Below are 13,449 nucleotides of genomic sequence, written 5' to 3' on the forward strand. Positions count from 1 at the left end.
AAGTATATACTGGCGGAAGTAAATAAGGAACAACAATTTTGATTTTTCTCCTTCACTTTCCTTATTCTCCCAGAAACTGCTGATTTTGTCAGCTGTTGAGCTGTATTTCTCCATTTCTTCTATGGGCCCATGAATTCTGGGCTTCCAAATCCCAAGTGAATATCAGCCTCCAGCCAGAGCTCCCCTGTCTAGGGTACCAAGCTTGCTTGTGTGACCCTTGCTTCAAGGGCCCTCTCCTCGGAGACACAATGGCTTCTGCCCCTGCCTGGGCTACAGAACTTTTTCGTGTGTTCAGTCTGCTCTTAGGATCTTAGGGAAGAAGAGAAGAGTCCTGCCTGTACCAGTGTGAACGCCTGTGCCTGGAATGCTTGCCCACGGCTTCCCTGGGCTGGCTCCCTCTGGGAAGCTTTCCTCCACTCTTCCCAGATTTCCCGTGAACAGCATGCTTGTAGCACCATGGCTGCTCACACCCCCTGTGCAGATGGCATTGGATCGTCTCTCTCTTTGCCTATATTCTTCTCTGGAGCACAAGCTCTAAGGGTGGGAATATCATTGTGTCCTCAGCACCTAGCTAGGTCCTTTGGACAAAGGAAATACAGAAAACAGTTGACAAAATAATTGAATTCAGAATCTTCAACTCAGATTTCTGTGTTAGGATCTAAAAACTGTCTGTGCAGCCATTTGGACCTCAGTGTGAAGTGGTGTTAAAAGGTGAAGTCTATTCTTCAGGAAGTAAACCTCTGCCAGGCGGATCATGCTCAGACATTCGATTGAAGTTTGTCCAACAGTTTCTTGCTTTGGAAGGTGTCCCTCTTGGTGGAACACAGTAAGTGTCAAAGATGGACAACTAGTCAATCCCCTGTTTGTACATGTATAGGAGAAGATCCCAAATTAATGTTTGGAGGACAATTTTGTTGTAACAGACACTGTTGAGGCTCAGTTGTACAGAACTGGAAAAGCCTTTAGATGTGCATGTGTCTAGATTCAGCCTTTGTTTAACATATATTCCAATCCTGATCCTGCCTTCACCAGCTGCAAAGAGTAGCTGACATGTGACCACAACACAGGAGCTGCTGAAGAGGGAGTATTATCACCTCCAACTCGCGGCCACCTGGTATTTTCAAAAGCCAGCCGAGAGAGATTTACAGAGCTATGGAGAGAACATGCAGTCCATCCAGGCATCTCAGTGAGCTAAATTTCTCAGTCAGTCACCCCGTGGCTTCTGGATGTCACACTTCCTGCCCATACCAAATGGGGCACCTCAAAAGGAGCAGAGCCTAAGAAATGGGATTTAGTATTTACTGTAAAATTGGATTTTTGAGACTCCCCATATTCCACAGATTCATCTCCAAAGGCCTCAGCTTTCTCTTTTAATACAAGGCAGAGGCGCACAGACCACAGCTTAAATAATTTATTAGTTGCTGATTTTCCCCAAGTTTGAGTAAGACCCTTCTTTTAACAAAGTGTGGGTGAGATGGCAAAATAATTCACAAAAAACTGGTGCCTCTTCTTTTTTGAGGTGGTGATGGGCTTGTGGAACTCAGCTGGTGACATTTACCTTATAAGTGGACTGGAAGGTGTATGTGGGGTCGTCTTTATCCTCTGGGATGTATCTTCACTGAATTAAACTGACTTCCATCTAACTGGAAAACTGTAAAGGCTCATTATAGAAGCCATCTGCTTCCACCAGATGGCTATACCTTCTTCACAGGCAGCCACAATCAATGTTGAGCCGCAAGTTGAGGCCTTGGCCAAGCACACGGCTGCAGCTTTGAGTAATACGCACCGTGCCCTTACCCTCCTGAGGACATCGCTCAGATTAGGCAGGTGGCCTTACCAAACCGAATGGCAAAGCCATTTTAACAGCAACTTAAGGGGGAACTTGTGCTTCGATCAAAATGAAATGTTGCAGCACATTCCAGACTACTCACATATTACCCAGGCTAAGAAAGCTTTAGACACTCGTATCTCTGCCACTGATGCACTGTCAGCCAACTCCATATCGGCTTGCTCCCAACAACTGCCCAGTCTTTGGAAAACCTTCCTGTTAGTTTACCTGGGATAATTTTACTTTTCTTTGATGTTGTCGAGTATATTATGATTGTACTCTTTGTGGAGGAACACAAGATAAGCTTACTCGATACCTTCTTAAATTGGATCCTTATTAATCCTCCAGGTTTCACTTTTTGCTGGAACTCAGAGCTGCAAATGATGCTTAACATACCAACGCTTTCTGACTGAGCTCCTCTCTACCCTGAATACAAGAGACCCTAATAGTTATGTGGAAATGTCATCGCCCCTGTTCAGCATGAAGTTACAGAAGATGGACCTTCATCCTTCTGCAACCCCTGGATTAAGGGTCCTCTTGTAAAAGGGAGGGGGGGAATATGTAAGAAACATTCAAACCAGAGCGACTCCATTTTGAACAAGGGCTAAAAAAAATGAAGCTGGGTCCTGTTGGGCTGCATTTCCCAGGTGGTTAAGCATTTCTAGCCTCAAGATATTTACAATTGAGGGGACAGATTAATAATGTCTCCTAAACACACTCAGGACTTAACAGACCCAGGAATGTCTTGATACTTTGAGAACAAAAGCACTTCTAGTTTTAAATATGCATTGTACCTAGGATGGATGCTTTCGTACTTTTGGAAATGGCCTACCCTGTCTATGGAGTCACTATTCGTTCACTCCTTTAATAAAGTTGCTTCTGTTTCGCACTGTGGACTTGCTCCAAATTCTTCCTTGCATGACTTCCAAGAACCCTCTCTTGGTGTCTGGATTCAGACCCCTTTCTAGTAACAGGTGGATCTACCATTCTGGGGTCTGGAGGATGGTAGCCCTCTTCTCACAGCTCCACTAGGCAGTGCCCCAATGGGGACTTTATATGGAGACTTTAACCCCACATCTCCCCACTACACCATCCTAGTTAGAGGTTCTCTGGATTTTGTATACATTTTCTGAAATCTGGGCAGAGGTTCCTAAGCCTCACTGTGCACCTGCAGGCTTAACACCATGTGGAAGTTGCCAAGGCTTACAGTTTGCACCCTCGGAAGCAGCAGCCCAAGTTTTACCTTGATCACTGTTAGCTGTGGCTGGAGCTGGAGTGGCCAAAGTGCAGGGCATCATGTCTTGAGGCTGCACAGAGCAGCAGGGCCCTGAGCCTGGACTATAAAACCATTCAGTCTTCCTAGGCCTCCAGGCCTATGATCAGAGGGACTGTCACGGAGGTCTCTGAAATGCTTCTGAGGCTGTTTTTTCATTGTCTTGTCGGTTAGCAATTGATTCCTCTTTCCCTTCGGCAAATTTCTGCAACCTGCTTTTAATACCTCCCCGTGAAAATGGATTTTTCTTATCTACTGCATGGCCAGACTGCAAATTTTCCAAATGTTTAAGCTCAGCTTCTCTTTTAAACGTAAGTTCCAGTTTCAGGTCATTTCTTTAACTCAGGTATATGATCACAGGCTTTTAGAAGCATCTAGGTCAAATCTTGAATGCTTTGGCTGCTTAGAAATTTCTTCTACAAGATACCCTAAAATCACCTCTCTCAAGGTCAATGCTCCACCAATTCTTTGAGCAGGAGCACAATGCCACCAGTCTCTTTTCTGAAGCATACGAGAGTGACCTTTACTCCAGTTCCCAATAAGGATTTTATCTCCATATGAAACCTACTCAGCCTGGACTTCATTGTCCATATCACTATCTACCTGCATTTTGGTCACAACTATTTAACAGGTCTCTAGGACGTTCAATTTTTTTCCTAATCTTCCTGTCTCCTGAGCCTTCCAAACCCTTACAGCCTCAGATTATTGCCAATTCCAAAGCTGCTTCTGTATTTTAAGGTATCTTTGAAACAGTGTCTCACTCCCAGTACCATTTTTTTGTACTAGTTCATTCTTGCATTGTTACAAAGAAATGCCTGAGACTGGTTAATTTCCAAAGAAGAGTTTAATTGGCTCATGGTTCCATAGGTTGTACAGGAAGCAAGGCAGCATCTGGTCAGCTTCAATTATGGTGGAAGGTGAAAGGGAAACTGGCACTTCACATGGCTGGAGCAGGAGAGGTGGGGGGCAGGCACTACACACTTTTAAACATGATCTCATGATAACTTGCTATTGCCACGAAAACAGCAAGGGGGATGGTGTTAAACCACGAGAAACTGCCCCCATGACCCAGTCACCTCCCACGAGGCCCCATCTTCAACATTGGGGATTACAGTTGAACATGAGATTTGGGTAGGGACAGAGATCCAAACCATATGACGCTGAGCATCAAATATATGCACAAAAAAAGCATTTGACATATTCAACATCTACTAGTGATGAAAACTCTCAGCAAATTAGGTATATAAAGAATGTGCAACTACACAATAAAAGCCACATATGACAGAGCCACAGCTAGCATCATAATCAACAGGATCCAGAACAAGACAAGGATGCCCTGTCACTACTTCTATTCAGTTTAGGCAACAGAAACAAAAAGCATCCAAATTAGAAAGAAAAACGTTGAGTTGTCCATTTGCAGATGACATGATTTTTTTTTCTTGAGACAGTTTCTGTCACCCAGACTGAAGTGCAGTGGCATGATCATGGCTTACTTCAGCCTCCACCTCCCTGCCTCAAGTGATCCTCCCGCCTCAGCCTCCCCAGTAGCTGGAACTACAGGCATATGCCACCACACATGGTTTTTAATTTTTTTTTTGTAGAGACATGGTCTATGTTGCCCAGGTTGTTCTCAAACTCCTGAACTCAAGCTCCATGACATTGATCTGGGCAGTGACATTTTGGATTTTACCCTAAAAGCACAGACAACAACAAAAGCAAAAATAGACAAATGAGATTACAGCAAACTGAAAAGCTTCTGCATAGCAAAGGATACAGTGAACAGAGTGGAGAGAAAACCTACAGAATGGGAGAAAATATTTGCAAACCACACATCTGACAAGGGGCTACTATCCCAAAAATATAAAGAATTCAAACAACTCAATAGCAAGAAACAAAGAAATCTGAGGCTGGGCGTGGTGCCTCATGCCTGTTATCCCAGCACTTAGGGAGGCCGAGGCAGGTGGATCACAAGGTCAACAGATCGAGACCATCCTGGCCAACATGGTGAAATCCCTTCTCCACTAAAAACACAAAAAATTAGCTGGGTGTGATGGTGCACACCTGTAGTCCCAGCTACTCGGGAGGCTGAAGCAGAAGAATTGCTTGAATCCGGGAGGCAGCGGTTGCAGTGAGCCAAGATCGCACCACTGCACTCCAGCCTGGCAACAGAGCAAGACTCCTTCTCAAAAAAAAAAAAAAAAAAAAAGAAATTTGAAAATGGGCAAATGACTTGAATAGTCATTTCTCAAAGGAAGACATACAAATGACCAACTAGTGTCTGAAAAAAATGCTCAAACCACTAATCAGGGAAACGCAAATCAAAACCACAAGGTATTTCCTCACACCTTTCAGAATGGCTGTTATCAAAAACAAGAGATAAATGTTGGTGATGCTGTGGAGAGAAGGGCACCTTGTACATTTTTGGGAATGTGATTAGTACAGCCATTATGGAATACAGTATGGAGGTTCCTCAGAAAATTAAAAATAGAACTACCATGTGATCTAGCAATTTAATTCTGGGTATATATCCAAAAGAAGTGAAATCGGTACTTTTGCACTCCCATGTTCATTTCGGCATTATTCACAATAACCAAGACATGGAATCAACCTAAGTGCCCATCAACGGATGAATGGATTAAAAATGTGGTAAATATACACAATTGAGTACTATTCAGCCACAAAATGAGAGAGATCCTCTCATTTGTGACAACACAGATGAACCTGTAGGACGTTATGCTAAGTGAAATAAGCCAGACGCACAAAGACAAATACCACATATTCTCACTCATATGTGGAAGCTAAAATGATGGAACTTAAACAGAGTAGAATCATGACGACCAGAGGCTGGAGTGGTTGAGATCAGGGAGGGCTGCATATATGTTAATCAAAGGATATAAACTTTCAGTCGGATAGAAGGAATACATTCAGTAGATCTAACCTACTACACAATGAATTACACTTAATAACTTATTGTACTCTTGAGAAATGCTAAGAGAGTAGGTGTTAAGTGTGTCAACTACAAAAATGATCAAAATGTGCCATAATACATATATTAATTAGCTAGATTTAGTCATTCCACAATGTATATATACTTCAAAACATCATGTTCTACATGGCAAATACATACAATTTTAATCTTTTTTAGCATTAAAAAGAAAGGAATATTTCCTTATTTTTCTTCCCAGCCTACTGAAAGATAGGATGGGTAACAATCTGAGTTGTAAAACAAAACAAAACTCCATTATATAGATAGGGCACCAAATGTTTGCTTTGCCTTTCCTCTCAGCCCTGGCCCATAGGAAGCCAGTTAGTACAGTGTCGATCCGGAGTTCCTGATGCCGAGAGATTAAAATATTTCATAATCTTTCCAGTTTCATCAGAATTCATTTTCTAAATTTTAGCTTAGGTTGAAATTCTTCCATAAAGATTAAAGACCCTAAAGAAATCAAATCCCATGCTTTTATTTTACACAATGTAGCATTTTGATGAAATTTCCTATATAGTAAATGTCATAGTATATGGGTAGGTGATTGGATGGTTTCAATTATCACTATTAACTGTTGTTCATCAAGTCCTACTAATATTTCCTTTATGTTTAGTGCATTTAAAGAAAAATAACTTTGTTCTGAGCAAAATACAGTTAGTTTTGCTTCACTACTTAAAATTAAGCTGCATCATTTTTACCTATGTAGATTTTGTACAGTGTTCAGATATAGTATCATATAAAATTATATTTGAGCCATTATATAGACATTATTGTTCTTCTAATAGCAAATCTCATCTAGTCCAAGAAAGTAACAAACATATTGTTGGATTATATGTATCTTCTAGAAAATGCCTATACCACTATATTCTGAATGAGATAAAATAGATACATAACTCTATATCATGTCCAGATAGTCTTGTTTTGATTTCCTATTTGCTTTCATGTTCCTTGATTTTATTGCTTTTTAAATATACCCTGGAATAAGCACAGTATATTTCATTTTGATTTTTAAAGAGGAGCTTATACTTATTGTGCTATAAAATCCAGTAACTTCCCAATTTCCAAGCTATGCTATTTTTATGAGTAATTTTTGATATTTAATCAGATTTGACATTTGAGAGTTTAATTTTATGAGCATGGAAGTGACAGAAAACATTTATATTAATTCTGAGAGTAAGTTCTTATAGACATTCCTTCAATGTTATTTATTAAATCTAAAAAGGGCTTATTTAAAAATCAGACTAGGTACAAGAATAGCTAAAATCTCTTACAGTTATTATTTTATTAGACACGTATGTTTGAAATAATACTATATTATTTCATTGTATACATTAAAATTTAACTCTTTGTCTTTTCTGCTATAGAACTTAACTGCAAGAAAAAATATTTGTTTTCTAAGTTCTGGAAATGCTTTAATTGGACCTTTAGTGTTAAATATCCATTTCAGTGAACAGATTCCATGGTACTGGACAGAATATACATTTTTAAATACTTTTTAAAAATTCAACTTTTAAGTTCAGGGGCACATGACGTGCAGGTTTGTTATATAGGCAAATTGTGTTATGGGGGTCTGCTGTACAGATGACTTCATCACCCAGGTATTAAACCTGGTACCCATTAGTTATTTTTCCTGATCCTTTTGCTCCTCTCACCCTCCACCCTCTGATAAATTATTCCAATTTTATAAAGGGTAAAACTTACCTGGTTTAAAACTTTTGTGTTCAAGAGTTGTTTAGGACTTGCGTGCCTAACACAAGTAGTTACTTGTAGCAGGATTTTTTTTTTTTTTTTACTTTAAAAATTTTATTTATTTTTTATTTTTTTTATTATACTTTAAGTTCTAGGGTACATGTGCATAACGTGCAGGTTTGTTACATATGTATACTTGTGCCATGTTGGTGTGCTGCACCCATCAACTAGTCATTTACATCAGGTATAACTCCCAATGCAATCCCTCCCCTCTCCCCCCTCCCCGTGATAGGCCCCGGTGTGTGATGTTCCCCTTCCTTGTAGCAGGATTTTAAAGCAATCAGAAAGAGCGATGGGGTTCAGAAGGAGATTTATTATTTAGGTGCACCGGCCCAGTCCGATTAATATTCAAAGGACTAAGCCCTGAATAAAAGTTAAGTTAGCTTTTAAGCATTTTGTGGGGTGGGGGGAGATCTGTGCAGCGGGAAGCATACTACAGAAGCGAGAAACAAAGGCAATTATTCAGTTGCGATATGCATTACATCATTTTTTACTTTTTAAGGAAAAAAATGTTTTGCAACTTGAGTGTATCTGTCTAGTGACCTTGCAACTGCACAGCTAGGGATTCAGGGTCTTCACCATGCCTGGGAAGGGAGGAAAGGTAAGGCTCACTAGCCACAGAAAAATAGGCAGTTTTTAAAGGACTCACCCTCTTTCTCTTTCTCAGGGGGAGTTGGGTTTTCTTACAACTGAGTTTCTGCTTACACACTCTTTCTTTTAATTCCTGTTCCAACGAAGGAAATGTTCTAAGTTTTAGGCTTCTTTACAATGATTCATTTTAGGTATTTGGTGCGTTACTATACTTTCAAAACATTTCTAGTGAGTTATTCACTCTCAAATGTGCAGTCTATTTAGCAACTTTTTCTAAAAGTGGTTACACAGCTCATCAAACCTACAACAATATTCCTAAAACTTCAGTTTTTTTCATGGTAGAATATTGTGTCTTAACTGAAAGAGTTGCATTTCTTCCCACATAAAAAAAGGCCTGTTAGCATCACCACGGCAGTGCCTGTCTACTCTGTATTTTAACTCTAATCAGACTATCATATTAGGTATGCTAAATACTCAGAAGGCAAAGACAAAGTTCAATAAACTTTTTTTTTGAGACGGAATCTCGCTGTTGCCAGGGTATAGTGCAGTGGTACAATCTCAGTTCACTGCAACCTTGGCTTCCCGGGTTCAAGCAATTCTCCTGCCTCAGCTTCCCGAGTAGATGGGATTACAGGCACATGCAACCACGCCCAGCTAATTTTTGTATTTTTAGTAAGAGACAGGGTTTCACCATGTTGGCCAGGATGGTCTCAATCTGTTGACCTCGTGATTCACCTGCCTTGGCCTCCCAAAGTGCTGGGATTACAGTCACCACGCTCGGCCCTAAACTTTTTAATTATGTAAGTTATATGCTCTGTATAGTTCTTCCTGTCTCCACTTAATTTTACCTACTTAGCCAAATGCCCAGCAGTCATTTTATTCTTTGAAAGTTTCAGGTAATCTCTCACATTCTTCCAATTCTTTTTTGTTCATTAACTTTTTTCACAGGGTGTTTAAGTATATATGTGGCTCTGTACTTAATACTTCAGCTCCTCAGTCAACAAACTGTTCTCCAGTCCTTTTCCCTGTGACAAAATGCATGCGTTTCATATTTACAAACTGCCAAGTGTAATTTCCCTTACACATTAGCCTATTTACAATTGATACTACATTGCAGTAGTTTAAACGGGCAAACTTAGATTGTATTAAATTTGTGTGCATATTTATGAAATTTGAACACTCCTTACAATAGAGAATATCACATTTTAATTTCAAAACATCAATAGTTACTGAAAGCATTTTAACTATGAAAATATGTAACAGTTGCAAAGGCATGGCATCAATTTAAATGCCCATCAATGGTAGACTGGATAAAGAAAATGTGGTACATATACACCATGAAATACTATGCAGCCATAAAAAAGGACTAGATCATGTTCTTTGCAGGAACATGGATGGAACTGGAGGTCATTATCCTTAGCAAACTAACATAGGAACAAAAAAACTAAATACTGCATATTCTCATTTGCAAGTGGAAGCTAAATGATGAGAATATATGGACACATAGAGGGGAAAACACACACTGAGGCCTATCAGAGAGTGGAGGGTGGGAGGAGGGAAAGGAGCAGGAAAAATAACTACTGGGTACTAGGCTTAATATCTGGGTGACAAAATAATGTGTACAACCCCTGTGACATTTCTCTATGTAACAAACCTGCACATGTACCCCTGAACTTAAGATGAAAGTTAAATAAAAAAGTTTGAATAAATTAAGACGTGTATAAACAGCCTCCCAAAGTGCTGAGATTGCAGGCATGTGCCACCGTGCCCAGCCAGCTAGCATAGTATTTTTACATAACTTTTTGCTGGTAGGATTTTCACATGGCATTATGACAGTAGCACTTTCTTCATGTAGATATTTAAGATTGTGTGCTGAAAAATTAATAGCATAAACATACTAGAGAGAGAGATGACTAAGGGGGGTCAAGAAAGGGAGGCAGAGCCCTGTGCAGGCCTTCCTTTCTCTGTGGACAAAGAGAAGCCAGGGCCAGGCCTCCTGGGCAGTTGCAGGCTGGCATGTCTGCCTGGCACCCCACCTGGCCCCAAATTCCCCTTGTGGGACCCTTAGGAGGGGCCCCGTTTCCACTCTGCTGGGTGAGGAGTTCCTTTGTGCTGCCTGATGTTCTGGATCCTGAGCCCATACCCAGGCCCAGGCAGGGCAGTCTCCTTTCCCTGCAGCCTCTGAGGCTTCAACTCTGTCCTCCACTGGACGACCCTCTGGTCAGGTCCCTGGACGTGCCCGTGGGAAAAGATATGCACCCATGTGCACGTGTGTCCACATATGTGAAGACAGGTGTGTGTGCGTGTGCACAAGTGTGCAGGGTACACCCATGTAAGACCCCTACAGACCTTTTTCCCAGGAGAAGGCTATATCCCCCCCATGGTGTCAGGTGTCCACTCAAGCCCCCCAAGGGTGGGGTGGGGGGGACAGGGAGATCTTTTGGATTCTGGGCAGAACTGCCATCTCAGATGGGCCCTGAGGTCATCACAGAGCCGAGCCAGACATTCAGCTTGTGCACGTCGGCCAAGGTCTAGCCAGAGTGATCCCTGGGAAGTGTGGGGAGGGGGCTATTCAGACCCACCCCTTACCTCTTCATTCTCCTGGAAGACAGTCATAGGAGCCTGTTTGCCTCCAAAAGTTCCAAACACCCTTCACCCCCAGCCTCTCCCTCCTTATCAGGTCCCTTCCCTGGGCATAGGCCCGAGTGTGCAGCCTGGGTAGCTGCTAGCCCCAGAGATGGGACCTGTCTGCACCGTGGGGAGCTCCCTGTGGCCAACTCCAGCTTTGTCAGACCTGGCAAGGGTGGGTGTCAGGCAGCACCCGGTCTCTTGGTCCAGGTTAGCTCTCCTGGGCTGGCTGCCCCCGCTCCCCAACGCCCTGCACCACCTCCCCCTCAGCAGGCCACCTCTGGACACAACTGTTGGCCGAGTCTGAGCCAGACCCTGACTTGGCAGCTCCCTCTCCTGCCTGCGAAGGCGACTTCACTTTGACTTCAAATCTGCAGTGATGTGCAGATCGCACATTCAGCCCTGAGCCCCACCAGGACACAGCAAGGGCAGGAGCAGCTGGCCTGGGGGCACCCTAGGCTCAGGTTCCTAGGCCCTCCCACCCCAAGGCCCCATGGACATCCCCCTTCCTCTATCCCTCTGTGCCTAGATGCAGGCCAGACCTCAAGAGGCAGCTGGGGGGTGGGGAGAGAACAGAGGACTTTTCCCACAGAGGCCCAGAGCACACATCCAACCTCAGCCCACAACCCCCCCAGTGCAGGCCCACTGGCTTCTCCTTGTGAGCTGAATATGTTCATGGCCACTTCTTTAGAAGAAATTAAGTCTTTGGGACTCCAGTTCTTCTCTGCTGCTGCCTGCTCTCCTCCGCTGCCAGTCCCACATCCTAAGAGTGCCCCTGCATAGAGTAGGTGGGGAAGGGCGCCCACCCTTGCAGCTCCCCCCATGAGGCTGAAAGGTTCCCAATTCTCCCATAGACCCGATATACTACACAGCTTCCTTGAATAAACGGAGAAATTAATCCTGCTAGTCTTAAAGTTACATTTGTTTCACCTGAGTTCCATGAAACTTACCTGCCCAAGGCCTGACAATGAGAAGCCAGCCCCTCCTCAGCCCCTATGATTGCCTAAGGCACCTGCTGCTGCCCGGTGACCAACTCCTTTTCCACACCCTTTTCCAGTTCGTTTTTCCAGTTACATTTCTTCCGGGCTAGCCCTGCAGGACCCCCAAGCCTGTCCACTAACCTGGATGTTGAGAAAGGCTCTCTCGGACCCCCTTTCCTGCTCAGCTCTTTCTGTCCTCCTGCTTCTGCCCTGTCCCCTACCCCTCCCACAGAGGCCCAGCTCCACAGGGCCTGTGCCTCCGGAAAACCGCGGGGGTTGTGGGTGGTGCTCTCTGCCAGGTGAACCTGGGGACGCGGGCCGGTTTTCCAAGTCCCCTTGGTCGCACCCCCAGCCATTCCCGACCTTGCTTTCCCGCGCGGTGTGTGGCTTCTCTGCCCTCTGTGCAGCCAAAACGAGCAAATGCACGAACTGCAAACTGGCGCACCAGGTGAAAGAGCAGCTATGCCTGCAGATGTGCTGGGACCCAGGCTACTGGTGGCCTTTCCAACATCAGGTTCCTATCTTTCCCGCGTCCTGCTGGCATCCCGCTCCTATCAACGTTCTGCCCTGCCATCACCCTCCACCTACCCACGGCCCGGTCCTAACCGCACCCTGCCTCACCAGCACCCTGCTCGTACCCACACTCGGTCCTGCCAGTACCACATCGCCCCGCAATCACCCTGCCCCTATCGCACTCCGTCCCACTCTCCCACGCCACTCCAGCACCCCGATCTTACCCATGTTTCTCCGCACCAGTACCCCATTCTGCCCCGTCAGCATCTTGCTCCAACCACATCCCGCTTCCACCTCCGCCCTGCTCTTTCCTGGGCCTGGCCCAGCTGTCACCCTGCTCCTACCCGGCACCGGTCAGCAGCACCTAGCTCCTACCTGCTGCCCTGCCCGGCAGTGTGTCCAGAATTGGTAGGTTCTTGGTCTCACTGACTTTAATGAAGCCACAGACCCTCGCAGCAAGTGTTACAGTTCTTAAAGGTGGTATGTCCGGAGTTTGTTCCTGCAGATGTTCGAATGTGTCTGGAGCTTCTTCCTTCTGGTGGGTTTGTGGTCTTGCTAACCCGAGTGAAGCTACAGAGCTTTGCCGTGAGTGTTACCGCTCTTAAAGGCAGTGCGTCTGGAGCTGTTCGGTCTTCCCGGTGGGTTCGTGGTCTACGCTAGCTTCAGGAGTAAAGCTGCAGACCTTCACAGTGAATGTTACAGCTCGTAAAGGCAGTACGGACCCAAAAAGCGAGCAGCAACATGACTCATTGCAGAGACAAAAAGAACAAACGAACCACACCGCCAGTACCACCCAAGTGAGGTCTTGGCTCGGGCAGCCTGCTTTTATTCCCTTATCTGACTCCACCCACATCCTACTGAATTGGTCCATTTTGCAGAGAGCTGATTGGTTCGTTTTACA

At 44.1% G+C, this 13,449-nt stretch overlaps 1 protein-coding gene and 1 long non-coding RNA gene across 2 annotated transcripts in view; both read left to right on the forward strand.

The window, feature by feature from the left end:
• THOC3 (THO complex subunit 3) overlaps window positions 1-13,449 on the forward strand; it is a 259,254-nt gene that overhangs the window by 27,252 nt on the left and 218,553 nt on the right. The window lies entirely within an intron of this gene.
• LOC126956410 (uncharacterized) lies at window positions 660-2,724 on the forward strand. The gene is made up of 2 exons (XR_007726320.1): window positions 660-826; window positions 2,177-2,724. It is a non-coding gene; the product is annotated as an uncharacterized LOC126956410 (long non-coding RNA).

Source organism: Macaca thibetana, chromosome 6 (genome assembly GCF_024542745.1).
Source record: "Macaca thibetana thibetana isolate TM-01 chromosome 6, ASM2454274v1, whole genome shotgun sequence".
NCBI classification, from domain to species: domain Eukaryota; kingdom Metazoa; phylum Chordata; class Mammalia; order Primates; family Cercopithecidae; genus Macaca; species Macaca thibetana.